Source organism: Artibeus jamaicensis, unplaced genomic scaffold (assembly GCF_021234435.1).
Source record: "Artibeus jamaicensis isolate MK-2021 breed Jamaican fruit bat unplaced genomic scaffold, CSHL_Jam_final contig_519, whole genome shotgun sequence".
NCBI classification, from domain to species: domain Eukaryota; kingdom Metazoa; phylum Chordata; class Mammalia; order Chiroptera; family Phyllostomidae; genus Artibeus; species Artibeus jamaicensis.
In genome coordinates, this window is record NW_026521871.1 from 24477459 (window position 1) to 24502761 (window position 25303).

The window sequence follows — 25303 nt, forward strand, 5'->3', positions numbered from 1 at the left end:
CAGAGGCGACGCGCGCGTACTCAGTCGGTCGGTGCGGCGGAGGCGGGATGGTGTAACGCTGCGCGAGGCAGGCGGGAGGTGACTGAGAGAGGCGGGATGGGGGCGCTGCAGCTGGGCGGTCGCGGTGGTCTGGGCTGCTGACCGCACACCCGGAGCTCGGAGCTCGGAGCGGCGGTGGCGGCGGCGGCGGAGCGCCAGGCAGGTGAGTGTGGCGGAGCGGGACCCGGATATGCGGCGCGGCTGAGGGGCGGCGCGGTCGCGGCAGCCTGCCGAGGTGCCCCCGAGCGGGCCGGCGGCGCGCTCTGGCTGGCCGCAGCTTGGGGTGCCAGCGACTTCGTTGCCCGCGCCGCACTTCCTCTCGGCTGGGCTGACTCCCACCCGCCGGCCCGCGGGTGCGCCTGGCTCGACTGCGGCCCTCCTGGTTTCTCCAAGGTGAGCAGCTCTCCCCGGCCTCGGGCGGCAGGAGGCGGCTGGGCGACCCGGGCCGCCCGCGAGGCTGGTCGCGTTCCTGAGGGGATCCTCTGTGGAGAGGTGTCCTTGCCCGCTGCGTCTACGCTGTCAGCCCCGGAGCTTCCCGACTCTCGGGTGCGGTTTTGCGCAGAGTGTCTGTTAGGGGCGGGGACCCTGGACTGTTGGGGTATGGTCGTGTTTTCAAATCCTAGCGCTGCCCCTGACCAGCCCTGGGGCCTTGGGCCAAGGTCCTGATTTGTTCATGGGAATAATAATACGTACTTCACAGGCTTGTTGTGAGGGTAGGATCGGAAGGTGTGCAAGACCGAACAGCAAGGGATCGGTCAATAAATGGTAGGCTGTTAGCAGCCCCGGTGCATGGTCTTGTCTGCTACTGCGAATTGCTGGCCGCGGTGGACCTTTGGGGGCACATTATTTACGAACTACTGTGGTGTTGCCATAACCTCCACTGGAATTGCTTGGTATTGGAGTGACAGTAGAAAGAGTCCTGTAGTCCCATCATCGAATCCTGTAGTCTCTTGCTTCAGTTGCCTTGGAATTTCTGTGTCATGGACTAAGTGAATCGTTGCTGAAATAAAACCCGGCGAATTTAGGCTTTGCTTAGTATGGAAGGTGGTGGGACACCAACTAGGAGTGCTTTGCTGTTTAAATAATCTTAAATGACACTTAAACTCTGTCACTTGTTACAGAGTGTAAACACACGAGGAATATGGAAACAGACTTCTTTTTCTGCATTGCTACATCCGGAGGGAGTGACAAGTGCTTTTGTAAACATTATTGTAGGCAGTGTTAGTGTCTGGTGAAGTCATCGTAATTAAATTAGATGAGTACTTATTTTGAAGCACTGAATGGATGTTTGGAAATATGATTCCTAATTAAATCATCTCCAACGAGTCAGAATTCTCAGCAGTTCATTAATCATGTGGGGATTTTTATGTTATGCTCTAAGATTTTTATGGTAAAAGCAGAACTGGTGAAGTCGTAATGTACCATAGGAGGTGTTCAGGATAAAGATCTCAACCTAGTTTCAGGAGGCAGGTGTGCAACTTAAGGTTTAAAACTAGAAATGCATTCACTGAAGCACAAATGACTAAAAACAAACAAAAAAACCCCCCACTTTATTTTACACCCCGTGGTTCACACTGTGATGAGGGTCTTTTCCTCTTCAGGTTGTTCTTTAGAAGTGGAGAAAATCGAGTTGGGTTTTGATTTATTGCCATTTTGCACCTCTTGCCCATATTTCCTGCTTTTCCTAGCTCATTCATAAAAGCTTGTGATAGAACTTGCTTTGTGAATATGAACAAAATAGGTAGAAAATAATTAAGAATGAACCTTATAATTTAAATTATATTCTTCCTTGTAGCCTAATAATGTTTTTCCTAAATTATGACCTTCACTGTTGTTTCACTTTAGACTTGTGAACCCCACAGTAGAAGCACTGTTAGCTACTGTGGAAAGGCTAGGGGTCGGAAATCGTATCTTGATTTTAGGCCTGGATATTAGTCCCAATTATCTGGAGCTTTGGGGATGTCAGTCAGTCTTTCTGGGTCCCTTTTTTAAAAAAAATTTTATGGAATTTGAGTGTGTGTGTCACCAGCAGGTTAGGAAGGTGGTGGTGGACTAGAGAGGTGTATAATATACATAATGGGGCAAAAGTAGGTTTACAGTTGTTTGTATGAAAACATACAAACAGAAAACAATACAATAATAATACAAGGGTAAATTTAAATTCTTGTTTCATGTACTCACAACTGTAAACCTACTTTTGCCCCACCTTGTATAAAAGATATGCCAAGATATACTTTTTTTTCTCTGCATTCTCTTTCTCTTTTGTTGACTTTTCCCTCTGTTCCTGAATTCAACATTCTAATAATGCCTCAGGGTTTTCAGGTCTGCCTCTCTCGATTTACTACCTGTACTCTTTCTGGATGATCCTATCATGCATGCCCCGTGGTTTAATTACTATCAACTGTACTGTTGACTCTCAGATTTTTGTCTTAGGTTCTGAACTTCAGATTTCTTCTGCTTGCCTACATGATATCTTTACTTATTTCGTCTGTAGGCACCTTAAGCTTAACATGTTCAAAGTAGAGCTTTTGATTTCCATTTCTCAACCCGTTCTTTTCCCTGCAGTCTCCATTTCATAAGAGCTCCCCTTTGCCCCTCTCCTTCACCCTGCTTAAGTGATAAGTCTGGTGTCAGTTCTTAATTCATTCTTTTGTGTCACTCTTCCTTCACACCCCGCAGATAAACAGCAAAATCTGTCAATTTTTACCTCTAAAATATATCCTGAATATTTTTACTTTAGTTTGTTTTTATTGCCACCATCCCAGTTCTTCCTAGAGAGTAGCTTCCTAACTGGTCTCTTTGCCTCTCATCTTGCTCTCCTACAGTTCATTTTCAGACAGCAATCAGAGTGATCTTCAGAGTGATCTTTGCTTACTTTCTTGCTCTAGTGGCTTCTTATTACAAGTAATCCAAACTCTTTACCTGCATTATTAGGTAATTATTGCGATTATTTTTTTGTTACTTGTTTATGATCTTTTTCCTCTGACATACTATAAGTTATCTGATGGCAGGGACCTTGTCTGTCTTCCTGTGCTATTCTCAGTAACTAGAAAAGTGATAGGAACATTTAACTAAGTTGAATGAAGGAATGTGTGAATTAAGTAAGTTATAAAATATTTTGATTCTAAGTATAACATGTACTAAACACACTTTACACTTTTTTGGTCCCAGATTTGGGCAAATGAGGAGGCAATCAGAGGGCCAAGAGTTACTGTTAGGCATCCTTATTCCTTCAGTCTTCATCCTGGGACTTCCTAAAGTAACATCCTGTACTTCCTAAAAAGGTTAAGCATTTAGATCTTAACTTCTGATAACAAAACAAATGTGTATTTGTTCATTGTGTACTGGATCATTAATATTTTTACAAATAAGGAACCAAACTTTCCAGCTTTGTATAGTTTTTTTGAGGCAATGAATTTTGGTCTTAACTGGAGGGGATCGGGATCGATTCTAGAATGTGGTAGTTTGATCTACAATAATATTGCATAAGAAATCCCAAAGGGTAGCAGTTGGAATTCTTAAAGAGTAGATGTTTATTATTTTAGTTACACTATTAAAAAAACAACACCTGAGACTTTTCTTCCCCACCTCTTGCACATGCATGCACATATGTATATATTCTCTGAACCATTTAAAAATTATTTATTTATTTATAGACAGAGGGGAAGAGAGGGGGAAAGAGAGGGAGAGAAACATTGATCAGTTGCCTCTCTCAGGCCTCAAAACAGGAACCTTCCCCCACCCAGGCCTGTGCTTTGACCAGAATCAGACTGGCGACCTTTCACTTTGAGGGATGACACCCAATCCATTGAGCCACACAGGTCAGGGCTCCTCTGAACCATTTGATTTGAAATTATAGCTTACCATATCTTGGGGATAAATTCCTATTATTTGGTTTCTATTAGCTGCTCATGTGACGGCTTCGTCATGTTGTAGAAAGAGGCAAATGAGTTAGGATTCTTTCCCTCTGCCTGAGTCTAGACCTGAAAACTATCTAGCAGTATGTGAACAAAGAAGGGTATGGAAAAATTAGAAGTATATAATTGTCAAAGTAGAAATATAGGAAAAATACGTGTTGGAGGAGGAAATCCTAGACTAGAAGAGTAATACTGAACATTTAGCAGAAAAGAAGGGAGATAACGGAAAATCCAGATTTTGAGGCTTGAGTGAGACAACTTCTTTCTTACTCCTCTTACTTCTCACCCCTAATTTTTTGTATTGTTGACATTATTACAGATGTCCCCCAATTTCCCCCTCCCTAAATTTGATATTTGGATATTTTCCCCTCTGTCCCCTCTCCATTCCATGATGTATATGGGCTATTTTTTCTGAGGAGTATCTATGAGCCTGTCGTCGTAGTCCAATGTCAGCTATAAAACATTGTGGGAGAGGAAACTATCCTTTTTTTGAAGAGGCCTTTTTATTGTATTTTCTCATAATTAAAGTCTGTCTTCATGGGTTTTTCTGCCATTGGTCCAGCTTTACCCTTTAAGAGTGGCTTCAAACTGATGCAGTTCCTTTTTAAGTTGTTTCCCAAATATTCTGTGGTAGCTTTTATTTTATTACCAGGTTAAATAATTTTGAGTCACAAGCCTTTAGTTAAGAGAGGAAAAATGAAAGGGGCCGGATGTTTGTTTGGGTATATACTGTATTATGTGTCAGCTGTTAGTTGCTCTGATAATGCAGATTGCGCATCTCTAATTTAGGCTTTTTTTCTGTATTAATAGACACAATTATTTTTAGATGACTAAAGATAATTTAATAAAAAGACATTTCTGAAAGCAGAGTAACTTGAATTTAAAAAACTTTACATATACAGTAAAGTTCACTTTTTTTTATGTACATTCCTATGAATTTTGACACACACATAGGTTCTTGTATCATCACAACTAACAGTATACAGAACACTTCCAGTACCCTAAAGAATTCTTCCATGTTACCCCTTTGTAGTCACCTCCCCCCAATTCTTAACACTTGGCCTTAGTTGTTTATTTTAAAGAGAAAATGTATAGATTTTTCTCATGTGTAGATTATGTCAGAACAAGAATGAGTGGATAATTGATCAACCTAATTGTTTTTCTTTTAAAAATATAAGAGAATTCCAATCTTCAACATAAAGGGTTTACATGCAATAAAGTATTTAACCTTATAGATGGAGGAATGTTTATAAAGGCATTAAGTTAAAAAATACATTTTTAAGCCATGGCTGGTATAGCTCAGTGGATTGAGTGCCAGCCTGCAAACCAAAAAATACATCTTAAAAATATTTTATTTATTTATTTATCTATCTATTTATTTATAGAGAGAGGGGAAGGAAGGGAGAAAGAGAGGGAGAGAAACATTGATGTGTGAGAGAAACATTGCCTCTTGCACACTCCCAACCTGGGCCTTGGCCTGGAACCCAGGCATGTGCCCTGAATGGGATTCAAATTTGCAGGACGATACCCAACCCACTGAGCCACACGGGTCAGGGTGTTAAAAAAATTGTATAATTTTTGGAGCCTGTCAAGTGATGCAAATCTCACAATATCAGGTTATAATACGAACCATCTAACAAAGAAATTCAGGAGCTAAGTCTGTGATAAAATCATAATAAACATCATCACATGTTCTCATCTCTCTGTAGTAAACCCAGAATTCCCAACTACTGCCATCATGGGGTAAAGTAGAGATTAATTTTTCAAAGGATTATGTTATGAAGTCTTAGCTTTTCTCCCTGGTCTGTGTCTACCAGCCTGTTTTATTCCAGCACTTAGAATTTTAGGTATTCAACTTTACTAAGAGTGGGAGTATATGTTACCTGTTTAGCTAAAATATATAGTAAATGTAGCTTTTCATGATCCTTTTAACTTGGTTCCAGCCTAAAGAAGTTAACGTAGAAATTCCATCATTTTGTGAGAAAATGCACAGATCCTACCCCTGGAAAATCCTGGCTTTAGGATTTATATATCTTTTCCCCACTGATTTACCAAGAATGTCTATCTCCTTATTTCCCTGAGTATTTAAAGCAGATCACCTGAGGTTATTACTAGTTGACCCTTTAATGAGTGTTTATAGCTGAAATAATGTTAATATGCACAGTCATCTGTATCCTGGTATTGCTAGAGCCAGGTCTGCAGCTCAGAAATCCTGGAAAAACTGCCACATTGCTGACCCTGTCGTTTGTCATCCTTTGGTGCCCTGGCCTCTTGGGAGACCACCAGGCAAATGCTCATTTGCCTTCAAGGGAAATGTGATCCTGAGGATTATGTGGATTAAAAGAAATCCTTGGTTAATCCAGAAGCTTTATTTAAACTGCAGTTTATCCACATTCTAGACCATAGTTTTTCTTGCATTTATAATAACTAATTTATAATTATTGATTTCTTCTCTGTCTTCTTTTACCATTTAGAACTAATGGCAGTTGTGAAGTAGTGAAAAGATAGGAGGGGTCAAATAATTTAGATAATCATCAGGCATTGCCCCACACAATTTGGTGTTGACTGGGTGGTTTAACCACAATGCCTACTAACTAGACCTTGAAGACCTGAATTCCATGAATTCCTTACCTGCTGAGCCACTGGGAGAAATTTGCAGTGACTGTCAACAAGAGGTCATACTCCATTTTGAGACATTTGCACTTTACTACCTTAAATGATTGAGCTTTTGCAGTTTAAATAATGAAATTTCAATTGTCATAGTTTTAAGTTTAATGCAGTTTGACCTTGTATTTAATATTTATTTAATAATTCAACCTACTGATAATTTTCATAGGAGTTAACTGAAGACCTGTAATTGGAACTACAGATGCTCAGTTTTTGTAGCCAGGCCACTAAATACTGCTTCCAAGTTACATGTAGTTACAGAGTAATTACTTTCTTTTAAGTAGTTGAAATATGATTATTTCAAATTGTTTACTCTTTCCCTGACTGATGTGGCTCAGTGGACTGAGCATGTGCCTGCATGCAGACTGAAAGGTTGCTGGTTTGGTTACTTACCATCAGGGCACATACCTGGGTTTCCGGTTGGGTTCCTGGTTGGGGGCGTGTTTAACAACTGATCAGCAATAATGTTTCTCTCCCTCTCTTTCTCCCTCCTTTCCTCTCTCTCTAAAATTAAGTAAAATCTTTAAAAAGTGAAAAGAAACAGGTAAAAATAATATTAGTAATATGTTAAAAATAAAATTGTTTACTCTTGAACTACTGATTTAGTATAGGTTCTGTATTTGTGTTACATGCCATTGTATAGGCTCGTGCTCCTGGCGACCCTATAAATGAGTGATGTCCCCGGTGTCCTGTCCTCAGCATCTCTGCTCAGCCCCTGTAGACTCAGGCTTTGGCTTCTTTTATGGAATCAGTCTATCTCATATTTGGTCTTATTTTTTCCTGCTGCCTTTTATTTTCCCCAGCATTACGTTTTTTTCCAGAGAACTTTGCCTTCTCATGATGTGCCTGAAGTAGGACAGCTTCAGTTTTGTCATTTTTGCCTCCAGCGATGTTTCACGCTTAATTTGTTGTAGGATCCACCTGTGTTCTGTTTTCCCTCCACTTCTATTCTTTCTGGTGGTCCAGGGTATGTGTAGGTCTTTCCTCTAACATCAGAGTCTTGTGTTTAGTTACTATTAAAATCGCTGTTTTTTATAAATCATTACAAATTTCTGCTATTATCTAAATGAAAATTGTAATTTGTGAGGTAAAACTTATCTTTGCAGTTGTATATTTTCAGAAGTTAGGTTCTTTATTTATCAGCTATATAGATGTCCTTCCCCTTAACTAAGATTCACTATTGTTAATTTTTTTTGAAGGGTGTTCTGAGGAGAAACAGCTGGAATTATCTTAACATGCTTGTTTTTTTATATTGTGAGTGTTAAGTAACGTCATTCATAGGAGTAGATGGCTGTTGGTTTTGGACAAGTTTTGATCACTTGAAATTATTTCATTTTTGTTCTTTTATGGCTGGGGAGATTTCACCTTATCATTGGAAATTATTAGGTTCTTAAAAATCTTGATGTCCTTTAAAAAGTTTTTATTTATTGGTTTGAGAGAGAAACATTGATTTGTTGTTCCACTTATTTATGCATTCATTCATTGATTCTTGTATGTGCCCTGACTGGGGATTGAACCTGCAACATGGCCTACTGGAATGATGCTTTAACCAACTGAGCTAACAAGTAAGGGCTATCTTGATATATATATCAGCCACTATTTCATTGCTTATATTTTTCTTAACTGACCGAGAGGCTTCTGCATTTCAGGTCTTCATTCTTTCTACAGGGACTACTGTATATGTTTATATAAATATTTTTTAGAGAGCTATATATGCTATAGCAACCACAATTATTTCACCTTTAATTTATGAAGAATTCACTATCTGCTGTGGCTGGTGTAGCTCAGTGGATTGAGTGCGGGCTTGCAAACCAAAGGATCTTGGTTAGATTCCCAGTCAGGGCACATGCCTGGGTTGTGGGCCAGTTCTCAGCAGGGGACCCATGAGAGGCAACCATACATTGATATTTCTCTCCTTTCCTTCCCTTCCCCTCTAAAGATAAATAAATTTATTTTAAAAAAAAAGAATTCACTATCTTCTCCTTGAGCCCCAGTTATTTTTTTAATCAGTGATTTCTTTAATTCTGTGTATTTGCACTGCTTCCTTTTATGTTGTTTTGTCATTTAAAGCTGTCATTATAGCCTATTAGGAAAACTCATCTGTGTGGTATACTGTGTGTAATTAGACTATTTATTTAATTTTAGAGGGGAAAGGCAAGAGAAAGAGTGGGAGAGAAACATCAATGTATGGTTGCCTCTTGTGCACCCCCTACTGGGGACCTGGCCCACAACCCATGTATGTGCCTTGACTGAGAATTGAACCAGCAACTGCTTGCTTCACAGGCTGGCGCTCAGTCCAATGAGCCACACCAGCCACGGCCTGAAGGTTTTCATGAGACTGTCATTTCAAAGATGAGGAAACTGAAGCTTTGGGAAGATAATGTGCCAAGTGGAGACATTGATATGAGATAGACATATCGATTGGTTGCCTCTCATATGCACCCAGACCAGGGGATCAAACCCACAGCTTAGGTACATGTGCCCTGATCCGGAATCCAACCGGCAACCTTTTGATTACTGGAGGATGCTCCAACCAGCAGAGCCACAATGGCCAGGGCTTGCACAACAGCCCGGGCTGGCATCCAGCTTTTAAGTGGGATTCAGATTTCAAACTCAGGTCTGTCTGACTCTAGAATTTATGCTTTTAATGATTGTCTCATGTAGTTTTTTTATTTTTTGGTCTTTCAAAGGGAGGTTGAATGAGACTACATAAGTTTAAAGTGTTATGTTTTTTAGTATAATAATCATCATCTTCATTTCAATACCTGTATATTTGGAACATGAAGGAATTTTCCAGTCATTTAACCATTAACTTTCTCTCACTATTCTTAACCAGGTTTATATGGCTATAGTCCAGTTTTATGGGTAAGAATTAAACAATCAACTAATTATTTGATGTAGTATGTTTTGTTTTGAATATACAATAAGGATTTCCTTTTGCCTTGGCTTTACAATTAGAAAGACTGTGGTTTTGTGGTTTGTCACATATGTGTAACTAACAGAAGTGTGTAATATATGACCTAGTATATTTAGATTTCTAAAAGCTTGTGTGGGTCATGTTTATGGAATTTTCAAATAATAAAACTAAAAACATATTTTCTTCTTTCTGCTCAGATACATGTGGCTAAGCTTGATCCTAAACTATTGACAATAGAGGAAGTAAAGCGTAAATTTAGTTTTGAATAAACATAGTTATTAATCTTTAACTTAAAAATGAATTGAGAAACATTATACCATTTGGCTCTTTTCCTCCCTTATTCCTTTGAGAAATGAATATGAGCATTAATATTACATCAACCATTAGTAATACTCAGACACAGAAGGAGATGCATAGGACATTTAGGTTTTTCTAACGGGAACCCACTTCAATAGTTATTTTGAGTTAAGCACTAATTTTGAATTAATTTATGAGCAGTGGTTTTTATAGAAGGGGCCTATGTAGTTATAAAATTTTAAATATTTATTATTTCATCATGACTGATGTGGAGTCTTAAAGACACAACATATTATCCATTTTTAAAATGAACTATTTAATGAATTAGAGAAGTTTTAAAATGAACTATTTAATGAATTAGAGAAGTTTTATACTTCACTACATTTAGCTGTACTCATATGCTAAGGTTAGGATCTGATTTCAGTAAAGAAAATCTTTTTTTAAGGAGCCTAATTTTTTTGAAGTTATCACAAATTATTGAAGGTACCAATAATGTAATCTTCAGAGGACCCATGATAATCCATAACAGGATGGAGATTGAGGGATGGGAAAGGGAGAACAAGGTGGGGGGAAATTGGGACAACTGTAATTGAAAAACAACAACAAAAAATATAATCTTAAAAGGTAGCATTTTGGGCTTGGATTTACATAGTGAAATACTTTACTTTTAAGAAAAACCCAAATTATTTTAAATGCCACCAGAGTAACTTGAACCTATCAGCTTGGCAAAGATAAAATATTTTAATACTTTTGAATAGGATTGGGGGAAAATATTTTTATACATTGTTCCTGAAAGTATAAATTGATACCACTTATAAGAAGGGCAGTTTAGCATTATCAAAATTATGAGTGCACATACTCTTTTATCAATTAATTCTTTAAATATTTTCAAATTGATTTTTTAAGGAGAGGAATAAAGACGGAGAAGCATTATTTGTTATCCATGCCCTCATTGGTTGGTCCTTTTTTTTAATAAAAAGATTTTATTTATTTATTTTTAGCTAGAGGGGAAGGAAGGGAGAAAGAGAGGGAGAGAAACATTGCCTCTCGCATACCCCCAACTGGGGATCTGGCTTGCATCTCAGGCATGTGCCCTGACTGGGATTTGGGCTGGCGACTCTTTGATTTGCAGGCTGGCTGGCACTCAATCCACTGACCTACACCTGCTAGGGCTCATTAGGTGATTCTTATATGTACCCTGAGTGGATTTACAATCCATAGCCTTGGCTCATTGGGACAGTGCTCCAACCAACTGAGCTATTTGGCCAGGGCTACCTATTAATTCTTTTTGTAAGAATTATCCTGTAGTATGCTTACACATGTGTAAAATGATGCATATACAAGGTTTCATTGTTATTTGTTCACGCAAAAGAGTTATTGTAATAGGGAACTATTGAAGGTTTAAAAAAATGTTATAGCAAAATTCTTTTTTTTTTAAGATTTTATTTAGCCCTGGCTGGTGTGGCTCAGAGGATTGAGTGCTGACACATATATACCAAAGGATCACTGGTTCAATTCCCAGTCAGGGCACATGCCTGGGTTGCAGGCCAGGTCCCCAGTAGGGGGTGCATAAGAGGCAACCGCACATTGATGTTCCCCTCTCTCTTCCCCTCTGTCTAAAAATAAATAAAATCTTTTAATTAAAAAAAATTTAAATTTAGTTTTAGAGAGAGGAGAAGGGATGGAGAAAGAGAGAAACACATGTGAGAGAGAACCATCAATTGGCTGCCTCTCACATCCTCCCAATAGGGAACCTGGCCTGCAAACCAGGCATATGCTTTGACTGGGAATTGAACCTGCAACCTTTCCATTTGTGGGAGGCATGCAGCCCACTGATACACATTAGTCAGAGCTCTAGCAAAATTCTTGAGGTAACTTAAAAGTTTAGCAGTGGGGGATTGGCTTTTAAAAAGTAGCCCCTCCATGTGATTAAATGCTCTATAGCTATAAAATAGAATGAGGAGCATTTTGTTTACTGATGGCATGTAAGTGGTAAAGTTTTTTTTTAAAAAAGGTGTGATTACAGTATGTGCAGAATTGTACCACTATTATTTTTTTAAAAAGAAGGCAGTAGAATATATGTACTTGCTTGCTTATAAGTGCAGTATTTCTGAAAGGATACCCAACAAAACAGGATACATTGATTGCTTTTGGGAAGAGGAACTTAAGGAATTGAGTGGTAGGGTGCTTTCTTGTATATCCTGTTGTGCTACATTAATCAAAAAAGGTGAATATAATAAATGCATATAATCAAAAAGTGAAACATTAAGCTGTTTTGAAGATTAAAAAAGGTAATGTTCTGCTTTTCTACTTACTACTTACATTTGTATATAAACATATATATATATACACACATACATGGACACACACACAATTTTTAGGTGACAAAACTGGGAATTGTAGCAGACATTAATTCTATGTGTTAAATAATAGGATTCAAGTTCAATATTACACAAATGGACACTAATTACAATATTGAGTTTAAATATCATTAAAACTTTTTTAAAAATTGGATTTATTGTGTCTTTTACATTGACTAGTACTGTACTCATATCTGTACTGCTGTTAATGCATAGGTGGATTAAGATGGAGGTCCCTACTCATTTGCATTAATTTTGGATTGAAAACTAAGCCTTCTCCACCACTATTCTCCTACTGTAAGTTTTTATATTGTAGAATTCACTGGGCTTAGCACCAGAAACAAAACAAAACAAAGCAAAAGTGGGTGATTTTAGCTTTACCACTTACTTACCAGTCACCATATGATTCTGAGCAAGGAGTTTATCCCTGATGTGAAGTAATATTTGGTGAGCGCCTACTCTGGGTATGACACTGTGTTAGGCATATTAAAAATGATATTTGCCCTGACTGGTGTGGCTCAGTTGGTTGGAGCATTGTCCCATAACCAAAGGGTTGTAGGTTCGATTCCCAGTAAGGGCACATACCTAGGTTGTGGATTCAATCCCCAGTTGTGGGGTATAAGGGAGGCAACCAGTAGATTTTCTCTCACATCCATGTTTCTTCCTCCCTTCCTCACTTTCTAAAAGCAATGAAAAAAATGTCCTCGGATGAGGATTAAAAAAAAAAAAGATAGTCAAAGTTGATAGAATGCTTTATAACCCCGTTATGTCACTTTTTGATTATAATAAGTTTTCAGTATACTTAAAAAACAAATTTATGGAATCTTTACAATGTACTAAGCACTATGCTAAGTCCTTTATATGCATTATCTCCTAATTCTTTCATAAAGTCTGTGAAGTGGTATTGTCTCCACTTTACATAAGAGTGAATGTGGATTTTAAAAATGGATCTTGTATCCAAGGTCCCACAGTTTGTGAGTAGTAGAGTTGGACATCAGACTCTGCTTTGTCTGACTGTAAGGCTTCCTGCTCTTCTGTATATAAAGACCATTCTCAGCTTATTGGTTCTACTTTTGTGTAACTTTGATTTTTGTACATTACATACTGTCACCTTAATCTACATTTAACTAGATCCAGCCTCGATGCATTCATTGCCTGATGATTTGAAGCTCTTAGGCATGGCAGTGCTGATGGCTTGCTGCCACCCTTGGGGGAAAGGCTACTGTCAAGAATATTAATTTGGTTGCTTCTAATCTGAGTATTTGGAGAGTTGCTCACCTGTCCTCCATTTTTTAAAAGATTTTATTTATTTTTAGAGAGAGGGGAAGAGAGGGAGAAAGAGAGGGAGGGAAACATCTATCAGTTGCCTCTTGCACATGCCCTAAACAGGAACCAGGCCTGCAACCAAAGCACACGCTCTGATTGGGAATTGAACCAGTGACCTTTTGCTTTGCTTGACAACATCCAACCAATTGAGCCATACTGGTCAGGGCTCAGCTGTCCTCTTGATTGCCTTAGTACAAGTAACCCAAGATCCTTGGAGTGGAATTATAAAATATACTTTTGTGATCTGAGGGCAGACTTGGAAGGATTCTCTTCAGATAGGGAAATGGGGGCAGGGGTGGGGTGAGGTATTACAGTAGTCCAGAAGAGCCGTGAGGGATGCTTCCCTGTGATAAGTGGGTGTGGGTAGGTTAAGTTTGCATTAGAAAGAGATTGAACATTTTGGATATTACTGGGTTTCCAGGAAGAATAGAAATATCCTGAGGAACAGAAGAGCTTCCTTAGTTGTATTTAAAAGGGCTGTGTTTGGGGATATGTATAATAGTATGTAAGATTAAAATTTTGGCTAGTTTTCTTCTGTGAGGAAAAATGCTGCTTTTAGAAAAAGGTAGCACTCCTGCTATATTCAGGTTTTAAAAAATAAAGTTAATGGGAATTCACTTTAAGGCATATTTTCACCTTTCCTGAGATGTCCCTAGTTATTTAGCACTAACCATATGCTATTTGTAAAAAATTCAGATAAAGCAGGAAAGTAGAGTAAAAAAGTGAAAGTATGTATCCCTTCAGACCTTTCCACTCCAACTTCCTCTGTTCTTCAATTCCCTTTGCCCTCCTCAAAGATAACTAGTGTTGTATTTAGGCATATAGCTTATATATCTTTGTACATTTTCAGTTATAATTTATTTGTTTTTAGTTATAATTTATTTTAAATAGGACTATTTAACATTTTCTGTATCTCTTTAAAATTTTCAGAATCATCTGTCATTTTTTAAAATTTAACACACTTTTTTCCCCCACCCATTATGTGTTTAGGTCTATGCTCCACAGACTTCTTTCTTTCTTTTTCCTTTTAAAGATTTTATTCATTTTATTTTTAGAGACAGGGGAAGGAAGGGAGAAAGAAAGGGAGAGAAAATATCAGTGTATGGTTGCCTCTCACATGGTCCCCACTGGGGACCTGGCCTACAACCCAGGCATGTGCCCTGTTTGGGAATCAAACTGGTGACCCTGTGGTTTCCAGGCCGGCACTCAACCCACTGAGCCACACCAGCCAGAGCTGTATGGTATTCTATCATTTGATGTAACACTATCTTCTTTTGTTGGATACTTTTGTTATTAATTACTTTACTTTTGCTGTTATGAGTAAATTTAGTGAGTATCTTTAAAATAAATCTTTATGTGCCACTATGTATTATTTCTTGGGGATGACACATTAAGTCTTGGAATTATTGGTATTTGCTTCTGTATCTCGGCTACTAGGTAGATGTGAAAAGATTCTGTATTTTTTTTCTTTTTTATGAAAGTTTTTGTCTCTTTTCATTTATTTATTTTTGGTTATATATTTATTAAGCATTTATTGTGTACTACTATCTGGAGTCTGCTGCTATCCAGACTACTCCCCTGCCCTTGGCAACAGCTTGATTTTATTTTATTGTTATTCAGTTATAGTTGTCCTGATCCCCACCCTGCCTCCTCAAATAATGAACTACACTGTTTCTGTTCTTATTGTATGTAAGTTGTAGAGAAAGTAGGTGAATGGTTAAACTACTTCATCCGACGTGGGATTTGAACCATACAACTCCTGGCAGCTTCACTCTCTAGCTGCAGAGGACAGTGCCTTAACCCCTAGGCTACCAAAATATAACTGCCAACAACTTTATTGATGTATGATTCACATGGCATACAACTTACCCATTTGAAATGTGCAGTTCAGTGGTTTTTAATATATTCAGAGTTATGTAGCAATTTTAGACAGTTTTAGAAAATCAATTTTTTAAATAAGCAAGCAAAATAAAAACAAAGACACTGAGATAGAGAACAAGGGGACAGCAACCAGAGGGGAGAGGGGAGGGAATTTAAGGGGAAAAAATGGGAAGGATTTAGAGGAACAAGTAAAAAGCACACAGGGAAAATAACTAAGGGAGGTGGAAATGGGAGGGAGGTAGGGAGCACGGGGCTGGGGGGGGGCTGGGATGGGAGAAATAGACAAAAAACTACTTGAAAAATAACTAAAATTAAAAAAAAATCAATTTTAGAAAATTTTTATCATCTCAAAAAGAAACATTTTGGCTATTATTGTCCAGCCCCATCCCTACCCTCAGCCCTAATCTATGTCTGTAGATTTACCTATTCTGGACATTTCACATAAATGGAATCATATTATATACAGTCTTTTGTGACAGGCTTCTTTTACTTAGTGTAAAGTTTTTGAGGTTTATCCGTATTGTCGCATGTATCAGTACTTCCTTTTTATTGCTAAATTATTGTTTCCTTTTTTCAGTTCCTTTAATAACTGTGTTCTGCTAAGTTTTATGGCTGTTAATCAGATTATCCTTGCCCTAGGTTTGCCTCTGTATATCACCTAGTTAACATTTTGCTGGATATTTATTAATCTCTAAGAGTAATGGCATTGAGAAGGAAAAGATATGAATCTTAAAGCAGGCAGTTTAACTGTTAGTATCATTGGCAAGAATTTATTTTAGCCATGGCTGGTGTGGCTCAGTTGGTTGGGCGTCATCCTGCAAACTGAAAGGATGCTGGCTCAATTCCTGGCCAGGGCACATGCCTGGCTTGCAGGTTTGGTTTCCAGTTGGGGCATGTGGACGAGGTAAATGATTGATGTTTCTTTCTCACATGATGTTTCTTTCCTCCTCTTTTTCCATCCCTTCCCTTCTCTCTAGAATCCAAAGAAAAATGTTTATTTTAAGAGCAGTGTGAAACTAATGGGATAAAATTAAGAGAAACTTGGGAATTACTCCAATATTTTACTTTTCATGTTTTGCCTTAGCCTTGTTATTTATTACATTTATTTGAGCTAATACTGCCTATAATATCAATACATTTCAACCTAAATTAAGGAGAAAGGCAGTCAGATGTAGAATTGGAGTGTCAGAAAAGAAAGAGTTTTCTATTGAGAGCATGCTCATCTTAAAATGCAGTCCAGACTAGTTTCTCACAAAGAATTTCTTTACTTCAGTCTCAGGTGTGTGATTTGTAGTGTTGCCTTACTTTAATCTCCGGTGTGTAATTTGTAGTGTATGTATTATAAAAAATGATTTCCCAATTAATCAGGCTTACAGGAACATTTAACTCTCCTGTGTTGTCTCTTATAAAAGAGATTGATTCCTGAAGTGTTTTGTTTGTTTGTTTTTGTCTATGATAGGTGTTTTCATGAATATATAGTTTTTCCCCCCACATAATATTTTAAGGTCTTTTTCATGAACATGGAAAGTATCGCTTTAGATAGACTATGTCTTTATGTTGAATTTTCAGGAGCTAGAACTGGTGTCCTAAGAATTTATGAGTAGGTTTAGTTGTCTTGATGCATCACTGCTCAAAAGTGTGAGCCTGTGCTGATTGCTGTGTTCACTGTGCTATCCCACAGAAATTGAGAGTTAATAACACATGGGCTTGTGTTTTGTCTCCTATTTTTCTATTAATTCTTTTTATTGTATTTTAGGAAAGTATTGAATTTCTACAACTGGGGACACCCCCCCCCCAGTTCTTTACTACTAGACAGTTAGAAAAGCAGAGAGCACTGTCAGTTGTCCAGGCTGCAGCTTACAGGTACCTCTAGCTCAGTGGATTTAAGTTTTTAATATTTTTTTTAAATGGAAATTTTGATGGAGATAATTTTAGATTTATGTGCAGTCGTATTGGCTAATACAGACATTCTTTGTATATTTGACTAGGTGTCCCCCAGTGGTAACATTTTGTAAAATTAGTATAGTATCACAACTAGGATATTGACATTTGTACAATCCACTAATATTCAGATTTCACCAGTTTAAACTGGAAATTTTATGTGTGTATAAGTTCTATACAGTTGTATCACCTGTGTAGGTTTTTGTATGCACCACCACAGTCAAGATACTGAACAGTTCAACACTATAAGGATCTCTTGTGTTGCATATTTGTAACCACACCTACCTCTGGCACCCACCTCTCCCACCTTTCATTCCCCTATGTGGTCTTTAACCTCTGGCAATCATTTTGCCTTTCAAAATTGTTATATAAGTGGAATATATAAACTTTTGAGATAGGTTTTTTTCACTTGACATAATTCCCTGAAGATTCATCCAAGTGCATGTGTTAATAGTTTGTTCCTTTTTATTGCTGAGTAGAATTCCATGATATGGGAGAATCAGTTTGTTTAATCACTCATCTGTAGAAAAAAATTTTAATTCTATTTTATTGATTATGTTATTACAGTTGTCCCAATTATCCTCCCTTTGCCCCCATCCACCCATCATCCCCCATTCCCTCAGGCAGTCTCCACAGCATTGTTCTGTCCATTGGTCATTCGCTTAAATTCTTTGGCTACTCCATTACCTGTACTGTACTTTACATCCCCATGGCTCTTCTGTAACTGACTATTGTACTTCTTAATTCCTTCACCTCTTTACCTATCCCCCTATACCCCCTTCTCATCTAGCAACCATCAAAACACTCTCCATATCCATGATTCTGCTTCTGTTCTTGTTTCCTTTGTTTGTCTTTTAGACTCAATTGTTGACAGGTATGTATTTATTGCTATTTTAGTGTTTATAGTTTTGAGATTCCTTTCTTAAATAAGTCTCTAACATATCATATAATAATGGTTTGGTGATGATGAACTCCTTTAGTTTTTTCTTGTCTGAGAAGCTCTTCATTTATGCTTCCATGCTAAATGATATCTTTGATGGATAGAGCAGTCTTAGCTGTAGGTCCCTGCTTCTCATGACTTTGAATATGTCTTGTGAATTCCTTCTAGCCTTGCAAAGTTTCTTTTGAAAAATCAGCTGACAGTCTTTTGGGAACTCCTCGGTAGGTAACTAACTACTTTTCTCTTGCTGCTTTTAAGATTATCTCTTTATCTTTAACCTTTGGCATTTTAATTATGATGTATCTTGGAGTGGGCTTCTTTGCAACCATCTTGTTTGGGACTCTCTGTGCTTCCTGGGCTTGCATGTCTATTTCCTTCACCAAATGAGAGAAATTTTCTTTCATTCTTTTTTCAAATAGACTTCCCATTTCTTACTCTTTCTCTTCTCCTTGTGGCACCCCTATGATGCTAATGTTGGACTTCTTGAAGTTGTCCCAGAGGCTGCTTATACTGTCCTTATTTTTTTTTTTTTTGGATTCTTTTTTTCTCATTGCTGTTCTGCGTGGTGTTTTGCTTCCTTATGTTCCAAATCATGGACTTGAGTCTTAGCTTCATCTACTATACCGTTGATTCCCTGTAAAATGTTCTTTATTTCAATTAGTGAATCCTTCGTTTCTTTTTTTATTTTAATTTTTTAATTGATTATGCTGTTACATTTGTTCTATTCCCCCTTTCATTCCCCTCCACCCTACCCCCCGATCCCCACCATTACCCCCCCTTTAGTTTATGACCATGTGTCTCAAGTCCTTTAGATTCTATATTTCCCATACTATTCTTGCCCCCCCATCTATTTTCTATCTACTGTCTATGCTACTTATTTTCTGTACCTTCTCCCCCTTCTCCTCCCCCCACTCCCCTGTTGCTAACCCTCCTTGAGATCTTCATTTCTATGTTTCCACTCCTGATCTAGCTGTCCTTTCACTTTGCTTTCGTTTTAGGCGTGGTTGTTAATAACTGTGAGTTTGTTGTCCTTTCACTGTTCATGTTTCTTTAACTTCTTTTTCTTAGATAAGTCCCTTTAACATTTCATATAATAAGGGCTTGGTGATGATGAACTCCTTGAATTTGATCTTATCTGAGAAGCACTTTATCTGTCCTTCCATTCTAAATGAAAGTTTTGCTGGATAGAGCAATCTTGGTTGTAGGTCTTTGGATTTCATGACTTGGAATACTTCTTTCCAGCCCCTTCTTGCCTGTAAGGTCTCTTTTGAAAAATCTGCTGACAGTCTGATGGGGACTCCTTTGTAGGTGACTGTCCCCTTAGCTCTTGCTGCTTCTAGGATTCTCTCCTTCATTTGAATCTTGGCTAACATAATGATGATGTGCTTTGGTGTGTTCCTTCTTGGGTCCAACTTCTTTGGGACTCTCTGAGCTTCCTGGATTTTCTGGAAGTCTATTTCCTTTGCCAGATTGGGGGAATTCTCCTTTATTATTTGTTCAAATAAGTTTTCCACTGGTGGCTGTTCCTTTCCCCCTTCTGGTACCCCTATAATTCGGATGTTGGAGAGTTTAAAGATGTCCTGGAGGTTCCTAAGACTCTCCTCATTTTTTTGAATTCTTGCTTCTTGACTCTTTTCTGTTTGGCCATTATTTGCTTTCTTCTGGTCCACTCCATGGATTTGAGTCCCAGTTTCCTTTTCATCGCTTTCGGTTTCCTGTGCAATTCCATTCATTTCAATTAGTTTTGGCTTCATATGTTTGTCTAATTTGTGGCTATAATCAACCAGTTCTGTGAGGAGCCTGATGACCAGTGTTTTAAACTGTGCGTTTGAGAGTTTTGCTATTTCTTCATCGCTTAGATTTATAGGCTCTGGGGCTTTGAGATCTTCTTGAGCCATTTTTGGTCTGTTCGCACCCTTTAAGTCTGAGGAACGGCGCCTTGGACTCCCAGGTGGCTGGGTTGTGACGCTGTATGTGGGGGCGGGGTCAGAGCGGGGAAATGGCGACCCCCCCTGCTGTTTCTAACAGCTGGTTGAGGAGCAGAGGCTTAGGTGGTTCACCTGGGCCGGGCCACTCAGAGTCGCTGGGTTATGATGCTGTACGTGGAGGTGGGGTCAGAGCAGGGAAATGGCGGCGCCCTCCACTGCCGCTGGCCACGGGGACCTGCCGCCCACTCCCTCGCCTGTCCACCCGCGCACAAATGCGAGACCACAGTCAACACGCAGCCCCGCTCCCCCGCTGTCTCCCCCGAGGTCGTTCACCTGGTCGCTCGCTGGGTCACTCACTAGGTCCAACCCTGCGCCTGGATTCCTCGCGCCTGGATTCCGCGCGCCTGATTCCGTCCGACCGAGTTTTCCTGTGCAACCCCGCTTCACCAGCCGCTGGTTTCGCCCCTTACTGGTCAGGCTGCAGAATTTGTTGTTAACTGACTTCCGAAAAGTTCAATTTTCCGTGTTCTGGCTGTTTTCTGTTGCTAATATTTAGTTGTCTCTAAACTTGGTTGTGTGAGAAGGCACGGCACATCCACCTATGCCTCCATCTTGGCGGAAGTCTGAATCCTTCGTTTCTGACGGGATTTTTTTTTTTATGGTGTTGAAGTCCTCATTAAGTTTCCTAAGCATCCTTATAACCAGTATTTTGAACTCTGCATTTGATAGATTGCTTATCTCCACTTTGCTTAGCTCTTTTTTCTGGAATTTTGATCTGTTTTTTCATTTGGGGAACACTTATTTATCTCTCGTTTTGGCAGCCTCCCTGAGATTGTTTCTTTGTATTAGTTATAGCTGCTATGACTCCCTATTTTGGTGGTATGGCCTAATGTAGTAAGTGTCCTGTGGGGCCCAGCGGTATAGCCTCCCCTGTCACTTAAGCTGGATACTTGAGATGTGTCCTTCGTGTGGTCTGAGTACACCCTCCTCTTGTAGTTGAGCCTTAGTTGCTGTAGGGAAATCAATGGGAGGGATTTATTCAGGCCAGTCAGCTGCAAGGATTGGCTATAATCACTCACCACCAATCTCCCATCCTCTGGAATATCAGCTGTGCAAGGGCATGGTGGTGGTGCTCTGATGTGGTCTGTAGCTGTCCATTGGGTAGGTAGGCTGTGGGCTTTCCCAGGTGGTGTAGGCCAAGGTCAGCCTCCACCTATGTTTTCCTCAGGGCCACCCTGCCTGAGCTATAGAGCAACCAGAGATGGCTGTTATTTGTGCTGGGTTTGGAGCTTCTCAGGCAAAGCCTAGCTGTGAATCTAGGCTGGCTGGGGTTAGTGCTGTGCCTGGGGCCACTAAGCAAGAGGTAAGGTGGGGCTGGGGGCTCACTAAGACCAACTGTTGCTTATTTGAAAGGATTTAGGAAGTTGTGAAGCTTGAGCCAACATCAGCCATTCATATGGAAAAAGATACTCCTCACAGCCTTAATTTGGGTAGGGTGGAGCCCTAGGGGTTCTCCAAGGCAGGGCAAACACTATTAGCCAGGTTGGTGGAGTCTCACATATGGCTCCACTCTGCCTGCTCTGTGGCTCTGCCTGCCTTTCTGTCTGGAAGAAGGCTGTCCCCAGGCTCCTGCCTTGATGCCAGACCCTGTTCTACTCTGTATGTGACTGGTGTCTTTCAAGCTGCTACCGCAGTGCTGGAGCTCAGAAGGAGTCTGAGTAAATTTGTATGTGGGTTCTTTAAGAGGAAGCACTTGGGACTTCAGAAATTCCTTCTACCACTCAATCCCTGCTGATCTTTGCAGCCAAAAGTTATGGGAACTTATCTTCCTGGCACTGGTACCCCAGGCTGCAGGGGCATGGTGTGGGGTTGGGACTCCTCACTCCTGAGACTCCTCTCCCGAATTTTTATCAACCACACATGGGTGAGGGACCAGCCTGTTTCATGTATGCACTACTCCTGTCAGTCTGGATGGATGTGGTTTCTTTAATTCTTTAGTTGGCATACTTTCATTCAACTTGATTTCTGCCAGTTCTGAGTGATGGTTATTCTATAATTTAGTTGTAATTTTGATGTGGCTGTGCAAGGAGGTTAGTTGGGTTTACCTATGTCGCCATCTTGATTGGAAGTTGGAAAATTTGGATTGTTTCCAGTTTTTGGCTGTTACAAATAAATTAAAGATGAATTGTCTTTTTTGTATGAACAAAAGATACATGTCTTTTTTGTATGAACACAGGTTTAAAAATTTTTTTCTTATAGATTAAAAACCCCATTTATTGTTTTGAGAAAGGGAGTGAGAGAGGGAATGAGAAACATAGATTTGTTGTTCAACTTATTTATATATTAATTGGTTGATTCTTGTATGTACTCTGACCAGGAATCGAACTGGCAACCTTTCTTTTCAGAACAGTGATCTAGCCAACTGGGCTACCTGAAAAGAGACTTTTTTTAGAGTTCATCGATTTGTTGTTCCACTTAGTTATGCATTTGTTGATTGTTTCTTGTATGTGCCATGATTGGGGATTGAACATATAACCGTGGCATATTGAGACAATGCTTTAACCAACTGAGCTGCCTGACTAGGGCCTGAACACAGATTTTGTATGAATGTAAGTTTTGGGTTTTTTTTTGGATAAATGCCCATGAGTGAAATTGCTGGGTCATATGGTAATTGCATGTTTAGTTTTATAAGAAACTGCTAGCAGTATCTTTTATAACACAAAGAGTAACAGAAAAGCCTTATATAAACAGATGCTAGGTGCAGTATACATGTATGAACAAATCCTAGCTGAGCTGCTGTTCTGGTGGAGTAATCTTTGAGTACCACCCCTGCTTGATCACCACCTAGGGACTGTGCCAATCTTGTCTGCTCTCCTCACCCAGGTAAAATTGAGGACTAGACAGGTGAAATTACTGTCTCTCTTTCCTTCCTTCCTACTTCTGTTATCCCATTTTTCCCCTTTTGTTACCCTCCAGCCAGCCCACCCCTACTCACCCACAGTCAATTCCCCCTCTCTGTTGTACATGTCCATGAGTCATTCATACATATTCTTTGTCTAGGCCCTTCTTCCTTCCATCATTCCACCCTATCTCCTCCCCACTTTTAGCTATCAGGTGTTCTATGTTTTCATGTTTCTGTTTTTCTCATTAGTTTATTTTCATTAGATTGCAGTTATAAGTGAAGTCATATGGTATTTGTCTTTTGTTGAGTGACTTATTTATAATTATTTTTGAAGTGACTTTTAAAAAAAGAGATTTAGAAGTAATGTTAGGCTTGTTACAGGCAAAGCTGGTAGGAACTCAGGTTTCTTGGTTCCTAGTTTTTTGTTGCATTTGTAAAGTAGTTATGTTTTTATATGTATTGTTTGAATAGTTAAGTAGTTCTGCAAGGTCTGAAGCAATAATATTCTGCTGCTCCACTCCCTTCTCAAGAAAATTATACTAGAGAATTAAGTATTAGCTTTTATAGAATTTTGTAATAAATTGTGTTCTTTTTATTTCTCTTTTATGATATAGTTAGTATTCTATATAACATATATATGGAGTTATTTAAAATCATGCTTAGCTTGTCTTATCTATACATTTTATTTCAGAATGGTAAAGGGAATGTTATAAAATATTTATTTTTTAAAAAATATTTTATTTATTTTTAGAGAGAGTGGAAGGGAGGGAGAAAGAGAGGGAGAGAAACATCACTGTGTGGTTCTCTCACATAGCCCCCCACTGAGGACCTGTCCTAAAAATCTAGGCATGTACCCTGACTGGGAATCGAACTGGTGACTGTTTGGTTTGCAAGCTGGTGCTCAATCCACTGAGCCATACCAGCCAGGGCAAAAAAATTTATTTTTAAAAAGACAGAGTATTGGGTTTGACATGACTGAGAACACCTGTGATAGATGTGATGTAGAATTGTAGCACATAGGAAATCTTGGTGGGAGGAAGCCTGGCTCCTTGGAGAAACTTAAAAAAAATTTTTATTTAGTTATTTTTCAAGTACAGTTTTTTGTCTATTTCTCCCATCCCAGCCCCCTGGCCCTGTGCTCCCCACCTCCTTCCCATTTCCAATCCCCTTAGTTCTCGTCCCTGTGTCCTTCATATTTGTTCCTCCAAATCCCTCCCCTTTTTCCCCCTTAAATGCCCTTCCCTCTCCCCTCTGGTCACTGTCCCCTTGTTCTCTATTTCAGTGTCTTCGTTTCTATTCTGTTTGCTTGTTTGTTTTGTTGTTTAGCTTCCTGTTGAAGGTAAGATCATACGGTATTTGTCTTTCAACACCTGGCCTATTTCACTCAGCATAATGCTTTCTAGTTCCATCCATGTTGTTGCAAAGGGTAGTAGCTCCTTCTTTCTCTCTGCTGTATAGAATTCCATTGCGTATATGTACCACATCCTTGGAGAAACTTAAAGAGGCCATATATAGCTTGAGAGGAAAGAGAGGGGGTGAGTGTAAAATAGATGGGTAGGATGAGTCCAAGGGGGAGACAGGGGCCATGCAGGACCTTGTAGGAAGAAGCTTGGAGGGTTGTTTGACTAGAACAGACACTGAGTTGTTGTGAGGTTTAGAGTTGCTTGACCAAGTGGAATTCATAGTTGAATTTGACTTTAAGATTATATAATTTAGTCTTCTGGCCAAGATGGAGGACACACTGTGCCTCCTCGCACAACCAAAAGAAGGACAATAACAATTTAGAAACAAAACACAACCAGTACTGACAGAAGATTGAACTGTATGGAAGTTCAACAACCAAGGCATTAAAGTAGACATGGTAGGAGACACGGCCTCTCATCCAGACAGGTAGGGGGGCAGAGTCGGGTGCAGAGGGGTTGCAGCAAAGTGGTGGCTGGTGACTGGCATGCAAGGCAGCAACTAGAGGACCTCAGGTGCTCAAGGTGGTGGCTGGCAGACCCAGTAAGGTAGATTGTGGAGGGGCTCAGTGCACATGGCGGCTGGTGGACTGGAAGGTCCCACATTCCCATGCAGATAAACCAGGTGAAACTGGGGAGTGAGACAGACCATGCAACCCAGGGTCCTAGTGCAGAGAAATAAAGCTTCAAAACGCCAATTGAAAACACCTGTGGGGGTTGAGGTGCTA

General features: G+C 39.4%; 1 protein-coding gene across 3 annotated transcripts in view; it reads left to right on the forward strand.

The window, feature by feature from the left end:
• Positions 1 to 25303, forward strand: part of PIK3CB (phosphatidylinositol-4,5-bisphosphate 3-kinase catalytic subunit beta) — a 188577-nt gene continuing 163274 nt past the window's right edge. For 2 of the 3 annotated variants that reach the window (XM_053669198.1, XM_053669199.1), the window contains exon 1: positions 1 to 202. The gene's annotated coding sequence lies outside the window, so the exon portion shown is untranslated. Of the gene's footprint in view, positions 203 to 329; positions 433 to 25303 lie in introns of those variants that run through there. The other variant, XM_037139412.2, reaches the window with a different exon arrangement.